Source organism: Loxodonta africana (genome assembly GCF_030014295.1).
Source record: "Loxodonta africana isolate mLoxAfr1 chromosome 26 unlocalized genomic scaffold, mLoxAfr1.hap2 SUPER_26_unloc_1, whole genome shotgun sequence".
Taxonomy (NCBI): Eukaryota; Metazoa; Chordata; class Mammalia; order Proboscidea; family Elephantidae; genus Loxodonta; species Loxodonta africana.
In genome coordinates, this window is record NW_026974840.1 from 1,212,312 (window position 1) to 1,235,724 (window position 23,413).

Consider the following 23,413-nt stretch of genomic DNA (forward strand, 5'->3'; position numbering starts at 1 on the left):
TCAGTCCCAGGAAAGGCCCCCGGCAGGTGTGGGTCAATGTTCTCTACCCAGCCGACCCGGCGGGGGGAGGTCTTCAGCATAGAAAGCAGCAGCGGAATTATTCGTCGCCGGAGAGGTTGCGTCTGCCCACAAGCTCCGCCTGGCCAGGGTCCGCCCCTACTGTATCGCCCATGTCAAGCAACAGAAGCTAAGACCTTCCAGAGAGACTACCTGCTATTCTCTCCCCACGGGGAAGCAGTACAGCCAGAAGCCTCCCCCGTTTCATGTCTAGGCTCTCTCTCAGGCCCCTCATACTTGTGATGTGTCTCAGGGGTAGAAGGAAGAGATTTCTCTGAATGAACACATCCAGAGAGGGGCCATAGATGCTGAGGAAGGGCGCCTTGCCTACTGATATGGTAGCGTAAGTGGAAAAGAGGTAGCTGCCTGCTGGCCGAGTGTGTCGAACGTGTCCACATGAGGGGCTGCCTAGTGTGAAGTGATTCCCTGGGTGGCCTCGAATTTGTGGCCCAAAACAGAAGGGGCCGTTGTGTGTCCGTGGGTGAAATGGAGGGCTCTGCGGAACTGGCCGGTTAGGCTGGACCTCTCCTATTGGCTCAGTGTTTGTGACCCGTCCCCGTGAGAAGTTCCGGCCAGCCTTCCGGTGGCCGTCTCCATGGTGATTGGGAAAGAAGCCTTAGGCCCCGCACTCAGCCTTCAGCTGGCCTACCTGGCCTCTTTCCCCTCATCTAGACCGCTGTGTGGATGAAAGAAAGAATGTCGGCCAATGACCACATGTCCTGACAGCCATCGTCAGCCTGAGCCTAGACACCTAGTGACCTGTGACACTGCAGGCAGTGACAGATGTTCATCTTCATGCTCAAGTATCCGCAGGTGGCGGATTCAGAGTGGTCGGAGAAGAAGTGTCACTAGGGATCACACAGTCACGAGGGCACGGGCCAAAGGTGAGGGAAAATAGCTGAGGTCGTGGAGCTCTAGCAGAGCCAGTCTAGGGCCCAGGCCTCCCTCCTGTACGTGGCAAAGAGGTGATCCATATGCGGCCATGCGCAGACCCTGGACTGCTGGGGCCCTGGATGCCCGGATTTCGGCCTTATCCTCGGAGAAGTGACACACATGCACTGTGCCAGCGGAGGCTGTGGCCCAGCAGAGGGCAAACTCTTGAAGATGGGGGCTTCGGTTGACTTTGCCTGTGCTCTCCTTTGGCTGAGTGACATCGTGTGTTTCCTAGCCGGAGAAGGCATTCGTGGAGAGAGGCGGATTCCATGTGTGCAGGCAAAGTGTGTGCTGAGATGATGAGTCGCTGGAGACCAGGGTGGACTCTTCAGACCCAGGATAGGCCTCTGGCAGGTATGTGTCAATGTTTTCTGCCCGTGGCACTCAGCCGGGTATTTGCATACAATGTTATGAGCGGAATTAGTAGTCTCCGGAGAGGCTGCCACATGTCAGCAAGCTTCACCTGGCCAGGATCAGCCCGTGATGCAGGTCCCCAGTCAATGGCTACTCTCTAGACCTTCCAGATAGACTAGCAGATCTTCTCTACCCATGGGCAAGCAGGAGAGCCAGAGGCCTTCCCCCTTTGCTCTTTCATCTCTAGGCCCTCTGTCAGGCACTCCAAGGTGTCAAGTGACAAGGGGGAGAAGGAAGAGATTTCAGAGAAGGAACACATCCAGAGAGAGGCAAGAGGTGCTGAGTGGGGATGCTTTGCGTACTGCTATCCTCAGGAAAGTGGGAAAGAGGTACCTGGCCTGCTCTGCCAATGGCCTGAAGCAGTCCGCACCAGGGGCTCCTTTGTGCCTGCGTAGGCTTTCCCAGGGTGTGCTCAAATCCTGTGGCCACTAGGTGTCATGGGTCACAGTGGAGGGCTCTGTGTCATCTGCCTGGTGGGCCGGATCTCTGCCATTGGCTGAGTCTTGTCACCAGGCCCATCTTAAGGTCCGCCCACTCTTCCGGTGGGGGGACTGTCTCCATGGTGATGGCCAAGAAGCCTCAGCCCCGCCCACCTGGCCTTGACTTCAGCTACCGGGCCCGCTGACCCTCACTCAGACCTCTGTGTTGATCAAAATGAATGTTCCCCAGTGCCCAGGTGTCAGTCAGCATCTGGGATATAGGAATCGGGATCTTGCCTGGGGCAGAAGGCAGCCTAGGTCAGCTGGTACCTGGAAGTCTGGTGATTTGTGACACTGCTGCCAGTGACAAATGGTGACTCCCACACTCACATATCCCCTGGTGGCAGAATGATAGTGATGGGTGGAGAAAGATGGCTGCGGAGCACACGTTCAATGGGGCACCAGCCAAAGCAAAGGCCAGGGCCACTAGTGGACGTCGTGGAGCTGAATGGCGAGGCAGTGAAGGGCCCAAGGATCCCTCCTGTATGCGGCAAACAGGTCATCTGTGTCCCCACGTCCATAAACCATTGGACTGCTGGGGCCCTGACTGCCAAGATGTCGGCCTTGCCTTCGGAGCCTGGCCGCATACGCGGCCTTGCCCCGGAGGCGGGGACATGTAGACAGCAAACATTTGGAAAATGGCGGTGTTTCCTCGATTTCCCTGGCATCGGCCTTTTTGAGCGGCTTGCTTTTTTTCCTGGTAGGATAAGGCCCTGACGGAGAAAGGCAGCATTATGTGTGCAGGAAAGGTGTGTGCTGAGAGGGTGACGACGTTGAGACCATGTTGGGATCTTCAGTCCCAGGAAAGGCCCCCGGCAGGTGTGGGTCAATGTTCTCTACCCATCCGACCCGGCGGGGGGAGGTCTTCAGCATAGAAAGCAGCAGCGGAATTATTCGTCGCCGGAGAGGTTGCGTCTGCCCACAAGCTCCGCCTGGCCAGGGTCCGCCCCTACTATATCGCCCATGTCAAGCAACAGAAGCTAAGACCTTCCAGAGAGACTACCTGCTATTCTCTCCCCACGGGGAAGCAGTACAGCCAGAAGCCTCCCCCGTTTCATGTCTAGGCTCTCTCTCAGGCCCCTCATACTTGTGATGTGTCTCAGGGGTAGAAGGAAGAGATTTCTCTGAATGAACACATCCAGAGAGGGGCCATAGATGCTGAGGAAGGGCGCCTTGCCTACTGATATGGTAGCGTAAGTGGAAAAGAGGTAGCTGCCTGCTGGCCGAGTGTGTCGAACGTGTCCACATGAGGGGCTGCCTAGTGTGAAGTGATTCCCTGGGTGGCCTCGAATTTGTGGCCCAAAACAGAAGGGGCCGTTGTGTGTCCGTGGGTGAAATGGAGGGCTCTGCGGAACTGGCCGGTTAGGCTGGACCTCTCCTATTGGCTCAGTGTTTGTGACCCGTCCCCGTGAGAAGTTCCGGCCAGCCTTCCGGTGGCCGTCTCCATGGTGATTGGGAAAGAAGCCTTAGGCCCCGCACTCAGCCTTCAGCTGGCCTACCTGGCCTCTTTCCCCTCATCTAGACCGCTGTGTGGATGAAAGAAAGAATGTCGGCCAATGACCACATGTCCTGACAGCCATCGTCAGCCTGAGCCTAGACACCTAGTGACCTGTGACACTGCAGGCAGTGACAGATGTTCATCTTCATGCTCAAGTATCCGCAGGTGGCGGATTCAGAGTGGTCGGAGAAGAAGTGTCACTAGGGATCACACAGTCACGAGGGCACGGGCCAAAGGTGAGGGAAAATAGCTGAGGTCGTGGAGCTCTAGCAGAGCCAGTCTAGGGCCCAGGCCTCCCTCCTGTACGTGGCAAAGAGGTGATCCATGTGCGGCCATGCGCAGACCCTGGACTGCTGGGGCCCTGGATGCCCGGATTTCGGCCTTATCCTCGGAGAAGTGACACACATGCACTGTGCCAGCGGAAGCTGTGGCCCAGCAGAGGGCAAACTCTTGAAGATGGGGGCTTCGGTTGACTTTGCCTGTGCTCTCCTTTGGCTGAGTGACATCGTGTGTTTCCTAGCAGGAGAAGGCATTCGTGGAGAGAGGCGGATTCCATGTGTGCAGGCAAAGTGTGTGCTGAGATGATGAGTCGCTGGAGACCAGGGTGGACTCTTCAGACCCAGGATAGGCCTCTGGCAGGTATGTGTCAATGTTTTCTGCCCGTGGCACTCAGCCGGGTATTTGCATACAATGTTATGAGCGGAATTAGTAGTCTCCGGAGAGGCTGCCACATGTCAGCAAGCTTCACCTGGCCAGGATCAGCCCGTGATGCAGGTCCCCAGTCAATGGCTACTCTCTAGACCTTCCAGATAGACTAGCAGATCTTCTCTTCCCATGGGCAAGCAGGAGAGCCAGAGGCCTTCCCCCTTTGCTCTTTCATCTCTAGGTCCTCTGTCAGGCACTCCAAGGTGTCAAGTGACAAGGGGGAGAAGGAAGAGATTTCAGAGAAGGAACACATCCAGAGAGAGGCAAGAGGTGCTGAGTGGGGATGCCTTGCGTACTGCTATCCTCAGGAAAGTGGGAAAGAGGTACCTGGCCTGCTCTGCCAATGGCCTGAAGCAGTCCGCACCAGGGGCTCCTTTGTGCCTGCGTAGGCTTTCCCAGGGTGTGCTCAAATCCTGTGGCCACTAGGTGTCATGGGTCACAGTGGAGGGCTCTGTGTCATCTGCCTGGCGGGCCGGAACTCTGCCATTGGCTGAGTCTTGTCACCAGGCCCATCCTAAGGTCCGCCCACTCTTCCGGTGGGGGGACTGTCTCCATGGTGATGGCCAAGAAGCCTCAGCCCCGCCCACCTGGCCTTGACTTCAGCTACCGGGCCCGCTGACCCTCACTCAGACCTCTGTGTTGATCAAAATGAATGTTCCCCAGTGCCCAGGTGTCAGTCAGCATCTGGGATATAGGAATCGGGATCTTGCCTGGGGCAGAAGGCAGCCTAGGTCAGCTGGTACCTGGAAGTCTGCTGATTTGTGACACTGCTGCCAGTGACAAATAGTGACTCCCACACTCACATATCCCCTGGTGGCAGAATGATAGTGATGGGTGGAGAAAGATGGCTGCGGAGCACACGTTCAATGGGGCACCAGCCAAAGCAAAGGCCAGGGCCACTAGTGGACGTCGTGGAGCTGAATGGCGAGGCAGTGAAGGGCCCAAGGATCCCTCCTGTATGCGGCAAACAGGTCATCCGTGTCCCCACGTCCATAAACCATTGGACTGCTGGGGCCCTGACTGCCAAGATGTCGGCCTTGCCTTCGGAGCCTGGCCGCATACGCGGCCTTGCCCCGGAGGCGGGGACATGTAGACAGCAAACATTTGGAAAATGGCGGTGTTTCCTCGATTTCCCTGGCATCGGCCTTTTTGAGCGGCTTGCTTTTTTTCCTGGTAGGATAAGGCCCTGACGGAGAAAGGCAGCATTATGTGTGCAGGAAAGGTGTGTGCTGAGAGGGTGACGACGTTGAGACCATGTTGGGATCTTCAGTCCCAGGAAAGGCCCCCGGCAGGTGTGGGTCAATGTTCTCTACCCAGCCGACCCGGCGGGGGGAGGTCTTCAGCATAGAAAGCAGCAGCGGAATTATTCGTCGCCGGAGAGGTTGCGTCTGCCCACAAGCTCCGCCTGGCCAGGGTCCGCCCCTACTGTATCGCCCATGTCAAGCAACAGAAGCTAAGACCTTCCAGAGAGACTACCTGCTATTCTCTCCCCACGGGGAAGCAGTACAGCCAGAAGCCTCCCCCGTTTCATGTCTAGGCTCTCTCTCAGGCCCCTCATACTTGTGATGTGTCTCAGGGGTAGAAGGAAGAGATTTCTCTGAATGAACACATCCAGAGAGGGGCCATAGATGCTGAGGAAGGGCGCCTTGCCTACTGATATGGTAGCGTAAGTGGAAAAGAGGTAGCTGCCTGCTGGCCGAGTGTGTCGAACGTGTCCACATGAGGGGCTGCCTAGTGTGAAGTGATTCCCTGGGTGGCCTCGAATTTGTGGCCCAAAACAGAAGGGGCCGTTGTGTGTCCGTGGGTGAAATGGAGGGCTCTGCGGAACTGGCCGGTTAGGCTGGACCTCTCCTATTGGCTCAGTGTTTGTGACCCGTCCCCGTGAGAAGTTCCGGCCAGCCTTCCGGTGGCCGTCTCCATGGTGATTGGGAAAGAAGCCTTAGGCCCCGCACTCAGCCTTCAGCTGGCCTACCTGGCCTCTTTCCCCTCATCTAGACCGCTGTGTGGATGAAAGAAAGAATGTCGGCCAATGACCACATGTCCTGACAGCCATCGTCAGCCTGAGCCTAGACACCTAGTGACCTGTGACACTGCAGGCAGTGACAGATGTTCATCTTCATGCTCAAATATCCGCAGGTGGCGGATTCAGAGTGGTCGGAGAAGAAGTGTCACTAGGGATCACACAGTCACGAGGGCACGGGCCAAAGGTGAGGGAAAATAGCTGAGGTCGTGGAGCTCTAGCAGAGCCAGTCTAGGGCCCAGGCCTCCCTCCTGTACGTGGCAAAGAGGTGATCCATATGCGGCCATGCGCAGACCCTGGACTGCTGGGGCCCTGGATGCCCGGATTTCGGCCTTATCCTCGGAGAAGTGACACACATGCACTGTGCCAGCGGAGGCTGTGGCCCAGCAGAGGGCAAACTCTTGAAGATGGGGGCTTCGGTTGACTTTGCCTGTGCTCTCCTTTGGCTGAGTGACATCGTGTGTTTCCTAGCAGGAGAAGGCATTCGTGGAGAGAGGCGGATTCCATGTGTGCAGGCAAAGTGTGTGCTGAGATGATGAGTCGCTGGAGACCAGGGTGGACTCTTCAGACCCAGGATAGGCCTCTGGCAGGTATGTGTCAATGTTTTCTGCCCGTGGCACTCAGCCGGGTATTTGCATACAATGTTATGAGCGGAATTAGTAGTCTCCGGAGAGGCTGCCACATGTCAGCAAGCTTCACCTGGCCAGGATCAGCCCGTGATGCAGGTCCCCAGTCAATGGCTACTCTCTAGACCTTCCAGATAGACTAGCAGATCTTCTCTTCCCATGGGCAAGCAGGAGAGCCAGAGGCCTTCCCCCTTTGCTCTTTCATCTCTAGGTCCTCTGTCAGGCACTCCAAGGTGTCAAGTGACAAGGGGGAGAAGGAAGAGATTTCAGAGAAGGAACACATCCAGAGAGAGGCAAGAGATGCTGAGTGGGGATGCCTTGCGCACTGCTATCCTCAGGAAAGTGGGAAAGAGGTACCTGGCCTGCTCTGCCAATGGCCTGAAGCAGTCCGCACCAGGGGCTCCCTTGTGCCTGCGTAGGCTTTCCCAGGGTGTGCTCAAATCCTGTGGCCACTAGGTGTCATGGGTCACAGTGGAGGGCTCTGTGTCATCTGCCTGGCGGGCCGGATCTCTGCCATTGGCTGAGTCTTGTCACCAGGCCCATCTTAAGGTCCGCCCACTCTTCCGGTGGGGGGACTGTCTCCATGGTGATGGCCAAGAAGCCTCAGCCCCGCCCACCTGGCCTTGACTTCAGCTACCGGGCCCGCTGACCCTCACTCAGACCTCTGTGTTGATCAAAATGAATGTTCCCCAGTGCCCAGGTGTCAGTCAGCATCTGGGATATAGGAATCGGGATCTTGCCTGGGGCAGAAGGCAGCCTAGGTCAGCTGGTACCTGGAAGTCTGGTGATTTGTGACACTGCTGCCAGTGACAAATGGTGACTCCCACACTCACATATCCCCTGGTGGCAGAATGATAGTGATGGGTGGAGAAAGATGGCTGCGGAGCACACGTTCAATGGGGCACCAGCCAAAGCAAAGGCCAGGGCCACTAGTGGACGTCGTGGAGCTGAATGGCGAGGCAGTGAAGGGCCCAAGGATCCCTCCTGTATGCGGCAAACAGGTCATCCGTGTCCCCACGTCCATAAACCATTGGACTGCTGGGGCCCTGACTGCCAAGATGTCGGCCTTGCCTTCGGAGCCTGGCCGCATACGCGGCCTTGCCCCGGAGGCGGGGACATGTAGACAGCAAACATTTGGAAAATGGCGGTGTTTCCTCGATTTCCCTGGCATCGGCCTTTTTGAGCGGCTTGCTTTTTTTCCTGGTAGGATAAGGCCCTGAAGGAGAAAGGCAGCATTATGTGTGCAGGAAAGGTGTGTGCTGAGAGGGTGACGACGTTGAGACCATGTTGGGATCTTCAGTCCCAGGAAAGGCCCCCGGCAGGTGTGGGTCAATGTTCTCTACCCATCCGACCCGGCGGGGGGAGGTCTTCAGCATAGAAAGCAGCAGCGGAATTATTCGTCGCCGGAGAGGTTGCGTCTGCCCACAAGCTCCGCCTGGCCAGGGTCCGCCCCTACTGTATCGCCCACGTCAAGCAACAGAAGCTAAGACCTTCCAGAGAGACTACCTGCTCTTCTCTCCCCACGGGGAAGCAGTACAGCCAGAAGCCTCCCCCGTTTCATGTCTAGGCTCTCTCTCAGGCCCCTCATACTTGTGATGTGTCTCAGGGGTAGAAAGAAGAGATTTCTCTGAATGAACACATCCAGAGAGGGGCCATAGATGCTGAGGAAGGGCGCCTTGCCTACTGATATGGTAGCGTAAGTGGAAAAGAGGTAGCTGCCTGCTGGCCGAGTGTGTCGAACGTGTCCACATGAGGGGCTGCCTAGTGTGAAGTGATTCCCCGGGTGGCCTCGAATTTGTGGCCCAAAGCAGAAGGGGCCGTTGTGTGTCCGTGGGTGAAATGGAGGGCTCTGCGGAACTGGCCGGTTAGGCTGGACCTCTCCTATTGGCTCAGTGTTTGTGACCCGTCCCCGTGAGAAGTTCCGGCCAGCCTTCCGGTGGCCGTCTCCATGGTGATTGGGAAAGAAGCCTTAGGCCCCGCACTCAGCCTTCAGCTGGCCTACCTGGCCTCTTTCCCCTCATCTAGACCGCTGTGTGGATGAAAGAAAGAATGTCGGCCAATGACCACATGTCCTCATTGCCTTTGAAGGATTAGGCTCCTTGCCTGGGCAGAAGACAGCCATCGTCAGCCTGAGCCTAGACACCTAGTGACCTGTGACACTGCAGGCAGTGACAGATGTTCATCTTCATGCTCAAGTATCCGCAGGTGGCGGATTCAGAGTGGTCGGAGAAGAAGTGTCACTAGGGATCACACAGTCACGAGGGCACGGGCCAAAGGTGAGGGAAAATAGCTGAGGTCGTGGAGCTCTAGCAGAGCCAGTCTAGGGCCCAGGCCTCCCTCCTGTACGTGGCAAAGAGGTGATCCATATGCGGCCATGCGCAGACCCTGGACTGCTGGGGCCCTGGATGCCCGGATTTCGGCCTTATCCTCGGAGAAGTGACACACATGCACTGTGCCAGCGGAGGCTGTGGCCCAGCAGAGGGCAAACTCTTGAAGATGGGGGCTTCGGTTGACCCTGCCTGTGCTCTCCTTTGGCTGAGTGACATCGTGTGTTTCCTAGCAGGAGAAGGCATTCGTGGAGAGAGGCGGATTCCATGTGTGCAGGCAAAGTGTGTGCTGAGATGATGAGTCGCTGGAGACCAGGGTGGACTCTTCAGACCCAGGATAGGCCTCTGGCAGGTATGTGTCAATGTTTTCTGCCCGTGGCACTCAGCCGGGTATTTGCATACAATGTTATGAGCGGAATTAGTAGTCTCCGGAGAGGCTGCCACATGTCAGCAAGCTTCACCTGGCCAGGATCAGCCCGTGATGCAGGTCCCCAGTCAATGGCTACTCTCTAGACCTTCCAGATAGACTAGCAGATCTTCTCTACCCATGGGCAAGCAGGAGAGCCAGAGGCCTTCCCCCTTTGCTCTTTCATCTCTAGGCCCTCTGTCAGGCACTCCAAGGTGTCAAGTGACAAGGGGGAGAAGGAAGAGATTTCAGAGAAGGAACACATCCAGAGAGAGGCAAGAGATGCTGAGTGGGGATGCCTTGCGTACTGCTATCCTCAGGAAAGTGGGAAAGAGGTACCTGGCCTGCTCTGCCAATGGCCTGAAGCAGTCCGCACCAGGGGCTCCCTTGTGCCTGCGTAGGCTTTCCCAGGGTGTGCTCAAATCCTGTGGCCACTAGGTGTCATGGGTCACAATGGAGGGCCCTGTGTCATCTGCCTGGCGGGCCAGATCTCTGCCATTGGCTGAGTCTTGTCAGCAGGCCCATCATAAGGTCCGCCCACTCTTCCGGTGGGGGGACTGTCTCCATGGTGATGGCCGAGAAGCCTCAGCCCCGCCCACCTGGCCTTGACTTCAGCTACCGGGCCCGCTGACCCTCACTCAGACCTCTGTGTTGATCAAAATGAATGTTCCCCAGTGCCCAGGTGTCAGTCAGCATCTGGGATATAGGAATCGGGATCTTGCCTGGGGCAGAAGGCAGCCTAGGTCAGCTGGTACCTGGAAGTCTGGTGATTTGTGACACTGCTGCCAGTGACAAATGGTGACTCCCACACTCACATATCCCCTGGTGGCAGAATGATAGTGATGGGTGGAGAAAGACGGCTGCGGAGCACACGTTCAATGGGGCACCAGCCAAAGCAAAGGCCAGGGCCAGTAGTGGACGTCGTGGAGCTGAATGGCGAGGCAGTGAAGGGCCCAAGGATCCCTCCTGTATGCGGCAAACAGGTCATCCGTGTCCCCACGTCCATAAACCATTGGACTGCTGGGGCCCTGACTGCCCAGGTATCGGCCTTGCCTTCGGAGCCTGGCCCCATACGCGGCCTTGCCCCGGAGGCGGGGACATGTAGACAGCAAACATTTGGAAAATGGCGGTGTTTCCTCGATTTCCCTGGCATCGGCCTTTTTGAGCGGCTTGATTTTTTTCCTGGTAGGATAAGGCCCTGACGGAGAAAGGCAGCATTATGTGTGCAGGAAAGGTGTGTGCTGAGAGGGTGACGACGTTGAGACCATGTTGGGATCTTCAGTCCCAGGAAAGGCCCCCGGCAGGTGTGGGTCAATGTTCTCTACCCATCCGACCCGGCGGGGGGAGGTCTTCAGCATAGAAAGCAGCAGCGGAATTATTCGTCGCCGGAGAGGTTGCGTCTGCCCACAAGCTCCGCCTGGCCAGGGTCCGCCCCTACTGTATCGCCCATGTCAAGCAACAGAAGCTAAGACCTTCCAGAGAGACTACCTGCTATTCTCTCCCCACGGGGAAGCAGTACAGCCAGAAGCCTCCGCCGTTTCATGTCTAGGCGCTCTCTCAGGCCCCTCATACTTGTGATGTGTCTCAGGGGTAGAAGGAAGAGATTTCTCTGAATGAACACATCCAGAGAGGGGCCATAGATGCTGAGGAAGGGCGCCTTGCCTACTGATATGGTAGTGTAAGTGGAAAAGAGGTAGCTGCCTGCTGGCCGAGTGTGTCGAACGTGTCCACATGAGGGGCTGCCTAGTGTGAAGTGATTCCCTGGGTGGCCTCGAATTTGTGGCCCAAAACAGAAGGGGCCGTTGTGTGTCCGTGGGTGAAATGGAGGGCTCTGCGGAACTGGCCGGTTAGGCTGGACCTCTCCTATTGGCTCAGTGTTTGTGACCCGTCCCCGTGAGAAGTTCCGGCCAGCCTTCCGGTGGCCGTCTCCATGGTGATTGGGAAAGAAGCCTTAGGCCCCGCACTCAGCCTTCAGCTGGCCTACCTGGCCTCTTTCCCCTCATCTAGACCGCTGTGTGGATGAAAGAAAGAATGTCGGCCAATGACCACATGTCCTGACAGCCATCGTCAGCCTGAGCCTAGACACCTAGTGACCTGTGACACTGCAGGCAGTGACAGATGTTCATCTTCATGCTCAAGTATCCGCAGGTGGCGGATTCAGAGTGGTCGGAGAAGAAGTGTCACTAGGGATCACACAGTCACGAGGGCACGGGCCAAAGGTGAGGGAAAATAGCTGAGGTCGTGGAGCTCTAGCAGAGCCAGTCTAGGGCCCAGGCCTCCCTCCTGTACGTGGCAAAGAGGTGATCCATATGCGGCCATGCGCAGACCCTGGACTGCTGGGGCCCTGGATGCCCGGATTTCGGCCTTATCCTCGGAGAAGTGACACACATGCACTGTGCCAGCGGAGGCTGTGGCCCAGCAGAGGGCAAACTCTTGAAGATGGGGGCTTCGGTTGACTTTGCCTGTGCTCTCCTTTGGCTGAGTGACATCGTGTGTTTCCTAGCCGGAGAAGGCATTCGTGGAGAGAGGCGGATTCCATGTGTGCAGGCAAAGTGTGTGCTGAGATGATGAGTCGCTGGAGACCAGGGTGGACTCTTCAGACCCAGGATAGGCCTCTGGCAGGTATGTGTCAATGTTTTCTGCCCGTGGCACTCAGCCGGGTATTTGCATACAATGTTATGAGCGGAATTAGTAGTCTCCGGAGAGGCTGCCACATGTCAGCAAGCTTCACCTGGCCAGGATCAGCCCGTGATGCAGGTCCTCAGTCAATGGCTACTCTCTAGACCTTCCAGATAGACCAGCAGATCTTCTCTACCCATGGGCAAGCAGGAGAGCCAGAGGCCTTCCCCCTTTGCTCTTTCATCTCTAGGTCCTCTGTCAGGCACTCCAAGGTGTCAAGTGACAAGGGGGAGAAGGAAGAGATTTCAGAGAAGGAACACATCCAGAGAGAGGCAAGAGATGCTGAGTGGGGATGCCTTGCGTACTGCTATCCTCAGGAAAGTGGGAAAGAGGTACCTGGCCTGCTCTGCCAGTGGCCTGAAGCAGTCCGCACCAGGGGCTCCTTTGTGCCTGCGTAGGCTTTCCCAGGGTGTACTCAAATCCTGTGGCCACTAGGTGTCATGGGTCACAGTTTAGGGCTCTGTGTCATCTGCCTGGCGGGCCAGATCTCTGCCATTGGCTGAGTCTTGTCACCAGGCCCATCTTAAGGTCCGCCCACTCTTCCGGTGGGGGGACTGTCTCCATGGTGATGGCCAAGAAGCCTCAGCCCCGCCCACCTGGCCTTGACTTCAGCTACCGGGCCCGCTGACCCTCACTCAGACCTCTGTGTTGATCAAAATGAATGTTCCCCAGTGCCCAGGTGTCAGTCAGCATCTGGGATATAGGAATCGGGATCTTGCCTGGGGCAGAAGGCAGCCTAGGTCAGCTGGTACCTGGAAGTCTGGTGATTTGTGACACTGCTGCCAGTGACAAATGGTGACTCCCACACTCACATATCCCCTGGTGGCAGAATGATAGTGATGGGTGGAGAAAGATGGCTGCGGAGCACACGTTCAATGGGGCACCAGCCAAAGCAAAGGCCAGGGCCACTAGTGGACGTCGTGGAGCTGAATGGCGAGGCAGTGAAGGGCCCAAGGATCCCTCCTGTATGCGGCAAACATGTCATCCGTGTCCCCACGTCCATAAACCATTGGACTGCTGGGGCCCTGACTGCCAAGATATCGGCCTTGCCTTCGGAGCCTGGCCGCATACGCGGCCTTGCCCCGGAGGCGGGGACATGTAGACAGCAAACATTTGGAAAATGGCGGTGTTTCCTCGATTTCCCTGGCATCGGCCTTTTTGAGCGGCTTGCTTTTTTTCCTGGTAGGATAAGGCCCTGATGGAGAAAGGCAGCATTATGTGTGCAGGAAAGGTGTGTGCTGAGAGGGTGACGAAGTTGAGACCATGTTGGGATCTTCAGTCCCAGGAAAGGCCCCCGGCAGGTGTGGGTCAATGTTCTCTACCCATCCGACCCGGCGGGGGGAGGTCTTCAGCATAGAAAGCAGCAGCGGAATTATTCGTCGCCGGAGAGGTTGCGTCTGCCCACAAGCTCCGCCTGGCCAGGGTCCGCCCCTACTGTATCGCCCATGTCAAGCAACAGAAGCTAAGACCTTCCAGAGAGACTACCTGCTATTCTCTCCCCACGGGAAGCAGTACAGCCAGAAGCCTCCCCCGTTTCATGTCTAGGCTCTCTCTCAGGCCCCTCATACTTGTGATGTGTCTCAGGGGTAGAAAGAAGAGATTTCTCTGAATGAACACATCCAGAGAGGGGCCATAGATGCTGAGGAAGGGCGCCTTGCCTACTGATATGGTAGCGTAAGTGGAAAAGAGGTAGCTGCCTGCTGGCCGAGTGTGTCGAACGTGTCCACATGAGGGGCTGCCTAGTGTGAAGTGATTCCCCGGGTGGCCTCGAATTTGTGGCCCAAAGCAGAAGGGGCCGTTGTGTGTCCGTGGGTGAAATGGAGGGCTCTGCGGAACTGGCCGGTTAGGCTGGACCTCTCCTATTGGCTCAGTGTTTGTGACCCGTCCCCGTGAGAAGTTCCGGCCAGCCTTCCGGTGGCCGTCTCCATGGTGATTGGGAAAGAAGCCTTAGGCCCCACACTCAGCCTTCAGCTGGCCTACCTGGCCTGTTTCCCCTCATCTAGACCGCTGTGTGGATGAAAGAAAGAATGTCGGCCAATGAGCACATGTCCTCATTGCCTTTGAAGGATTAGGCTCCTTGCCTGGGCAGAAGACAGCCATCGTCAGCCTGAGCCTAGACACCTAGTGACCTGTGACACTGCAGGCAGTGACAGATGTTCATCTTCATGCTCAAGTATCCGCAGGTGGCGGATTCAGAGTGGTCGGAGAAGAAGTGTCACTAGGGATCACACAGTCACGAGGGCACGGGCCAAAGGTGAGGGAAAATAGCTGAGGTCGTGGAGCTCTAGCAGAGCCAGTCTAGGGCCCAGGCCTCCCTCCTGTACGTGGCAAAGAGGTGATCCATATGCGGCCATGCGCAGACCCTGGACTGCTGGGGCCCTGGATGCCCGGATTTCGGCCTTATCCTCGGAGAAGTGACACACATGCACTGTGCCAGCGGAGGCTGTGGCCCAGCAGAGGGCAAACTCTTGAAGATGGGGGCTTCGGTTGACCCTGCCTGTGCTCTCCTTTGGCTGAGTGACATCGTGTGTTTCCTAGCAGGAGAAGGCATTCGTGGAGAGAGGCGGATTCCATGTGTGCAGGCAAAGTGTGTGCTGAGATGATGAGTCGCTGGAGACCAGGGTGGACTCTTCAGACCCAGGATAGGCCTCTGGCAGGTATGTGTCAATGTTTTCTGCCCGTGGCACTCAGCCGGGTATTTGCATACAATGTTATGAGCGGAATTAGTAGTCTCCGGAGAGGCTGCCACATGTCAGCAAGCTTCACCTGGCCAGGATCAGCCCGTGATGCAGGTCCTCAGTCAATGGCTACTCTCTAGACCTTCCAGATAGACTAGCAGATCTTCTCTACCCATGGGCAAGCAGGAGAGCCAGAGGCCTTCCCCCTTTGCTCTTTCATCTCTAGGCCCTCTGTCAGGCACTCCAAGGTGTCAAGTGACAAGGGGTAGAAGGAAGAGATTTCAGAGAAGGAACACATCCAGAGAGAGGCAAGAGATGCTGAGTGGGGATGCCTTGCGTACTGCTATCCTCAGGAAAGTGGGAAAGAGGTACCTGGCCTGCTCTGCCAATGGCCTGAAGCAGTCCGCACCAGGGGCTCCCTTGTGCCTGCGTAGGCTTTCCCAGGGTGTGCTCAAATCCTGTGGCCACTAGGTGTCATGGGTCACAATGGAGGGCCCTGTGTCATCTGCCTGGCGGGCCAGATCTCTGCCATTGGCTGAGTCTTGTCAGCAGGCCCATCATAAGGTCCGCCCACTCTTCCGGTGGGGGGACTGTCTCCATGGTGATGGCCGAGAAGCCTCAGCCCCGCCCACCTGGCCTTGACTTCAGCTACCGGGCCCGCTGACCCTCACTCAGACCTCTGTGTTGATCAAAATGAATGTTCCCCAGTGCCCAGGTGTCAGTCAGCATCTGGGATATAGGAATCGGGATCTTGCCTGGGGCAGAAGGCAGCCTAGGTCAGCTGGTACCTGGAAGTCTGGTGATTTGTGACACTGCTGCCAGTGACAAATGGTGACTCCCACACTCACATATCCCCTGGTGGCAGAATGATAGTGATGGGTGGAGAAAGACGGCTGCGGAGCACACGTTCAATGGGGCACCAGCCAAAGCAAAGGCCAGGGCCAGTAGTGGACGTCGTGGAGCTGAATGGCGAGGCAGTGAAGGGCCCAAGGATCCCTCCTGTATGCGGCAAACAGGTCATCCGTGTCCCCACGTCCATAAACCATTGGACTGCTGGGGCCCTGACTGCCCAGGTATCGGCCTTGCCTTCGGAGCCTGGCCCCATACGCGGCCTTGCCCCGGAGGCGGGGACATGTAGACAGCAAACATTTGGAAAATGGCGGTGTTTCCTCGATTTCCCTGGCATCGGCCTTTTTGAGCGGCTTGATTTTTTTCCTGGTAGGATAAGGCCCTGACGGAGAAAGGCAGCATTATGTGTGCAGGAAAGGTGTGTGCTGAGAGGGTGACGACGTTGAGACCCTGTTGGGATCTTCAGTCCCAGGAAAGGCCCCCGGCAGGTGTGGGTCAATGTTCTCTACCCATCCGACCCGGCGGGGGGAGGTCTTCAGCATAGAAAGCAACAGCGGAATTATTTGTCGCCGGAGAGGTTGCGTCTGCCCACAAGCTCCGCCTGGCCAGGGTCCGCCCCTACTGTATCGCCCACTTCAAGCAACAGAAGCTAAGACCTTCCAGAGAGACTACCTGCTCTTCTCTCCCCACGGGGAAGCAGTACAGCCAGAAGCCTCCCCCGTTTCATGTCTAGGCTCTCTCTCAGGCCCTCATAATTGTGATGTGTCTCAGGGGTAGAAGGAAGAGATTTCTCTGAATGAACACATCCAGAGAGGGGCCATAGATGCTGAGGAAGGGCGCCTTGCCTACTGATATGGTAGCGTAAGTGGAAAAGAGGTAGCTGCCTGCTGGCCGAGTGTGTCGAACGTGTCCACATGAGGGGCTGCCTAGTGTGAAGTGATTCCCCGGGTGGCCTCGAATTTGTGGCCCAAAGCAGAAGGGGCCGTTGTGTGTCCGTGGGTGAAATGGAGGGCTCTGCGGAACTGGCCGGTTAGGCTGGACCTCTCCTATTGGCTCAGTGTTTGTGACCCGTCCCCGTGAGAAGTTCCGGCCAGCCTTCCGGTGGCCGTCTCCATGGTGATTGGGAAAGAAGCCTTAGGCCCCGCACTCAGCCTTCAGCTGGCCTACCTGGCCTCTTTCCCCTCATCTAGACCGCTGTGTGGATGAAAGAAAGAATGTCGGCCAATGACCACATGTCCTCATTGCCTTTGAAGGATTAGGCTCCTTGCCTGGGCAGAAGACAGCCATCGTCAGCCTGAGCCTAGACACCTAGTGACCTGTGACACTGCAGGCAGTGACAGATGTTCATCTTCATGCTCAAGTATCCGCAGGTGGCGGATTCAGAGTGGTCGGAGAAGAAGTGTCACTAGGGATCACACAGTCACGAGGGCACGGGCCAAAGGTGAGGGAAAATAGCTGAGGTCGTGGAGCTCTAGCAGAGCCAGTCTAGGGCCCAGGCCTCCCTCCTGTACGTGGCAAAGAGGTGATCCATATGCGGCCATGCGCAGACCCTGGACTGCTGGGGCCCTGGATGCCCGGATTTCGGCCTTATCCTCGGAGAAGTGACACACATGCACTGTGCCAGCGGAGGCTGTGGCCCAGCAGAGGGCAAACTCTTGAAGATGGGGGCTTCGGTTGACCCTGCCTGTGCTCTCCTTTGGCTGAGTGACATCGTGTGTTTCCTAGCAAGGAGAAGGCATTCGTGGAGAGAGGCGGATTCCATGTGTGCAGGCAAAGTGTGTGCTGAGATGATGAGTCGCTGGAGACCAGGGTGGACTCTTCAGACCCAGGATAGGCCTCTGGCAGGTATGTGTCAATGTTTTCTGCCCGTGGCACTCAGCCGGGTATTTGCATACAATGTTATGAGCGGAATTAGTAGTCTCCGGAGAGGCTGCCACATGTCAGCAAGCTTCACCTGGCCAGGATCAGCCCGTGATGCAGGTCCTCAGTCAATGGCTACTCTCTAGACCTTCCAGATAGACTAGCAGATCTTCTCTACCCATGGGCAAGCAGGAGAGCCAGAGGCCTTCCCCCTTTGCTCTTTCATCTCTAGGCCCTCTGTCAGGCACTCCAAGGTGTCAAGTGACAAGGGGGAGAAGGAAGAGATTTCAGAGAAGGAACACATCCAGAGAGAGGCAAGAGATGCTGAGTGGGGATGCCTTGCGTACTGCTATCCTCAGGAAAGTGGGAAAGAGGTACCTGGCCTGCTCTGCCAATGGCCTGAAGCAGTCCGCACCAGGGGCTCCCTTGTGCCTGCGTAGGCTTTCCCAGGGTGTGCTCAAATCCTGTGGCCACTAGGTGTCATGGGTCACAATGGAGGGCCCTGTGTCATCTGCCTGGCGGGCCAGATCTCTGCCATTGGCTGAGTCTTGTCAGCAGGCCCATCATAAGGTCCGCCCACTCTTCCGGTGGGGGGACTGTCTCCATGGTGATGGCCGAGAAGCCTCAGCCCCGCCCACCTGGCCTTGACTTCAGCTACCGGGCCCGCTGACCCTCACTCAGACCTCTGTGTTGATCAAAATGAATGTTCCCCAGTGCCCAGGTGTCAGTCAGCATCTGGGATATAGGAATCGGGATCTTGCCTGGGGCAGAAGGCAGCCTAGGTCAGCTGGTACCTGGAAGTCTGGTGATTTGTGACACTGCTGCCAGTGACAAATGGTGACTCCCACACTCACATATCCCCTGGTGGCAGAATGATAGTGATGGGTGGAGAAAGACGGCTGCGGAGCACACGTTCAATGGGGCACCAGCCAAAGCAAAGGCCAGGGCCAGTAGTGGACGTCGTGGAGCTGAATGGCGAGGCAGTGAAGGGCCCAAGGATCCCTCCTGTATGCGGCAAACAGGTCATCCGTGTCCCCACGTCCATAAACCATTGGACTGCTGGGGCCCTGACTGCCCAGGTATCGGCCTTGCCTTCGGAGCCTGGCCCCATACGCGGCCTTGCCCCGGAGGCGGGGACATGTAGACAGCAAACATTTGGAAAATGGCGGTGTTTCCTCGATTTCCCTGGCATCGGCCTTTTTGAGCGGCTTGATTTTTTTCCTGGTAGGATAAGGCCCTGACGGAGAAAGGCAGCATTATGTGTGCAGGAAAGGTGTGTGCTGAGAGGGTGACGACGTTGAGACCCTGTTGGGATCTTCAGTCCCAGGAAAGGCCCCCGGCAGGTGTGGGTCAATGTTCTCTACCCATCCGACCCGGCGGGGGGAGGTCTTCAGCATAGAAAGCAACAGCGGAATTATTCGTCGCCGGAGAGGTTGCGTCTGCCCACAAGCTCCGCCTGGCCAGGGTCCGCCCCTACTGTATCGCCCACTTCAAGCAACAGAAGCTAAGACCTTCCAGAGAGACTACCTGCTCTTCTCTCCCCACGGGGAAGCAGTACAGCCAGAAGCCTCCCCCGTTTCATGTCTAGGCTCTCTCTCAGGCCCTCATAATTGTGATGTGTCTCAGGGGTAGAAGGAAGAGATTTCTCTGAATGAACACATCCAGAGAGGGGCCATAGATGCTGAGGAAGGGCGCCTTGCCTACTGATATGGTAGCGTAAGTGGAAAAGAGGTAGCTGCCTGCTGGCCGAGTGTGTCGAACGTGTCCACATGAGGGGCTGCCTAGTGTGAAGTGATTCCCCGGGTGGCCTCGAATTTGTGGCCCAAAGCAGAAGGGGCCGTTGTGTGTCCGTGGGTGAAATGGAGGGCTCTGCGGAACTGGCCGGTTAGGCTGGACCTCTCCTATTGGCTCAGTGTTTGTGACCCGTCCCCGTGAGAAGTTCCGGCCAGCCTTCCGGTGGCCGTCTCCATGGTGATTGGGAAAGAAGCCTTAGGCCCCGCACTCAGCCTTCAGCTGGCCTACCTGGCCTCTTTCCCCTCATCTAGACCGCTGTGTGGATGAAAGAAAGAATGTCGGCCAATGACCACATGTCCTCATTGCCTTTGAAGGATTAGGCTCCTTGCCTGGGCAGAAGACAGCCATCGTCAGCCTGAGCCTAGACACCTAGTGACCTGTGACACTGCAGGCAGTGACAGATGTTCATCTTCATGCTCAAGTATCCGCAGGTGGCGGATTCAGAGTGGTCGGAGAAGAAGTGTCACTAGGGATCACACAGTCACGAGGGCACGGGCCAAAGGTGAGGGAAAATAGCTGAGGTCGTGGAGCTCTAGCAGAGCCAGTCTAGGGCCCAGGCCTCCCTCCTGTACGTGGCAAAGAGGTGATCCATATGCGGCCATGCGCAGACCCTGGACTGCTGGGGCCCTGGATGCCCGGATTTCGGCCTTATCCTCGGAGAAGTGACACACATGCACTGTGCCAGCGGAGGCTGTGGCCCAGCAGAGGGCAAACTCTTGAAGATGGGGGCTTCGGTTGACCCTGCCTGTGCTCTCCTTTGGCTGAGTGACATCGTGTGTTTCCTAGCAAGGAGAAGGCATTCGTGGAGAGAGGCGGATTCCATGTGTGCAGGCAAAGTGTGTGCTGAGATGATGAGTCGCTGGAGACCAGGGTGGACTCTTCAGACCCAGGATAGGCCTCTGGCAGGTATGTGTCAATGTTTTCTGCCCGTGGCACTCAGCCGGGTATTTGCATACAATGTTATGAGCGGAATTAGTAGTCTCCGGAGAGGCTGCCACATGTCAGCAAGCTTCACCTGGCCAGGATCAGCCCGTGATGCAGGTCCTCAGTCAATGGCTACTCTCTAGACCTTCCAGATAGACTAGCAGATCTTCTCTACCCATGGGCAAGCAGGAGAGCCAGAGGCCTTCCCCCTTTGCTCTTTCATCTCTAGGCCCTCTGTCAGGCACTCCAAGGTGTCAAGTGACAAGGGGGAGAAGGAAGAGATTTCAGAGAAGGAACACATCCAGAGAGAGGCAAGAGATGCTGAGTGGGGATGCCTTGCGTACTGCTATCCTCAGGAAAGTGGGAAAGAGGTACCTGGCCTGCTCTGCCAATGGCCTGAAGCAGTCCGCACCAGGGGCTCCCTTGTGCCTGCGTAGGCTTTCCCAGGGTGTGCTCAAATCCTGTGGCCACTAGGTGTCATGGGTCACAATGGAGGGCCCTGTGTCATCTGCCTGGCGGGCCAGATCTCTGCCATTGGCTGAGTCTTGTCAGCAGGCCCATCATAAGGTCCGCCCACTCTTCCGGTGGGGGGACTGTCTCCATGGTGATGGCCGAGAAGCCTCAGCCCCGCCCACCTGGCCTTGACTTCAGCTACCGGGCCCGCTGACCCTCACTCAGACCTCTGTGTTGATCAAAATGAATGTTCCCCAGTGCCCAGGTGTCAGTCAGCATCTGGGATATAGGAATCGGGATCTTGCCTGGGGCAGAAGGCAGCCTAGGTCAGCTGGTACCTGGAAGTCTGGTGATTTGTGACACTGCTGCCAGTGACAAATGGTGACTCCCACACTCACATATCCCCTGGTGGCAGAATGATAGTGATGGGTGGAGAAAGATGGCTGCGGAGCACACGTTCAATGGGGCACCAGCCAAAGCAAAGGCCAGGGCCACTAGTGGACGTCGTGGAGCTGAATGGCGAGGCAGTGAAGGGCCCAAGGATCCCTCCTGTATGCGGCAAACAGGTCATCCGTGTCCCCACGTCCATAAACCATTGGACTGCTGGGGCCCTGACTGCCCAGGTATCGGCCTTGCCTTCGGAGCCTGGCCGCATACGCGGCCTTGCCCCGGAGGCGGGGACATGTAGACAGCAAACATTTGGAAAATGGCGGTGTTTCCTCGATTTCCCTGGCATCGGCCTTTTTGAGCGGCTTGATTTTTTTCCTGGTAGGATAAGGCCCTGACGGAGAAAGGCAGCATTATGTGTGCAGGAAAGGTGTGTGCTGAGAGGGTGACGACGTTGAGACCATGTTGGGATCTTCAGTCCCAGGAAAGGCCCCCGGCAGGTGTGGGTCAATGTTCTCTACCCATCCGACCCGGCGGGGGGAGGTCTTCAGCATAGAAAGCAGCAGCGGAATTATTCGTCGCCGGAGAGGTTGCGTCTGCCCACAAGCTCCGCCTGGCCAGGGTCCGCCCCTACTGTATCGCCCACGTCAAGCAACAGAAGCTAAGACCTTCCAGAGAGACTACCTGCTCTTCTCTCCCCACGGGGAAGCAGTACAGCCAGAAGCCTCCCCCGTTTCATGTCTAGGCTCTCTCTCAGGCCCCTCATACTTGTGATGTGTCTCAGGGGTAGAAGGAAGAGATTTCTCTGAATGAACACATCCAGAGAGGGGCCATAGATGCTGAGGAAGGGCGCCTTGCCTACTGATATGGTAGCGTAAGTGGAAAAGAGGTAGCTGCCTGCTGGCCGAGTGTGTCGAACGTGTCCACATGAGGGGCTGCCTAGTGTGAAGTGATTCCCCGGGTGGCCTCGAATTTGTGGCCCAAAGCAGAAGGGGCCGTTGTGTGTCCGTGGGTGAAATGGAGGGCTCTGCGGAACTGGCCGGTTAGGCTGGACCTCTCCTATTGGCTCAGTGTTTGTGACCCGTCCCCGTGAGAAGTTCCGGCCAGCCTTCCGGTGGCCGTCTCCATGGTGATTGGGAAAGAAGCCTTAGGCCCCGCACTCAGCCTTCAGCTGGCCTACCTGGCCTCTTTCCCCTCATCTAGACCGCTGTGTGGATGAAAGAAAGAATGTCGGCCAATGACCACATGTCCTCATTGCCTTTGAAGGATTAGGCTCCTTGCCTGGGCAGAAGACAGCCATCGTCAGCCTGAGCCTAGACACCTAGTGACCTGTGACACTGCAGGCAGTGACAGATGTTCATCTTCATGCTCAAGTATCCGCAGGTGGCGGATTCAGAGTGGTCGGAGAAGAAGTGTCACTAGGGATCACACAGTCACGAGGGCACGGGCCAAAGGTGAGGGAAAATAGCTGAGGTCGTGGAGCTCTAGCAGAGCCAGTCTAGGGCCCAGGCCTCCCTCCTGTACGTGGCAAAGAGGTGATCCATATGCGGCCATGCGCAGACCCTGGACTGCTGGGGCCCTGGATGCCCGGATTTCGGCCTTATCCTCGGAGAAGTGACACACATGCACTGTGCCAGCGGAGGCTGTGGCCCAGCAGAGGGCAAACTCTTGAAGATGGGGGCTTCGGTTGACCCTGCCTGTGCTCTCCTTTGGCTGAGTGACATCGTGCGTTTCCTAGCAGGAGAAGGCATTCGTGGAGAGAGGCGGATTCCATGTGTGCAGGCAAAGTGTGTGCTGAGATGATGAGTCGCTGGAGACCAGGGTGGACTCTTCAGACCCAGGATAGGCCTCTGGCAGGTATGTGTCAATGTTTTCTGCCCGTGGCACTCAGCCGGGTATTTGCATACAATGTTATGAGCGGAATTAGTAGTCTCCGGAGAGGCTGCCACATGTCAGCAAGCTTCACCTGGCCAGGATCAGCCCGTGATGCAGGTCCCCAGTCAATGGCTACTCTCTAGACCTTCCAGATAGACTAGCAGATCTTCTCTACCCATGGGCAAGCAGGAGAGCCAGAGGCCTTCCCCCTTTGCTCTTTCATCTCTAGGCCCTCTGTCAGGCACTCCAAGGTGTCAAGTGACAAGGGGGAGAAGGAAGAGATTTCAGAGAAGGAACACATCCAGAGAGAGGCAAGAGATGCTGAGTGGGGATGCCTTGCGTACTGCTATCCTCAGGAAAGTGGGAAAGAGGTACCTGGCCTGCTCTGCCAATGGCCTGAAGCAGTCCGCACCAGGGGCTCCCTTGTGCCTGCGTAGGCTTTCCCAGGG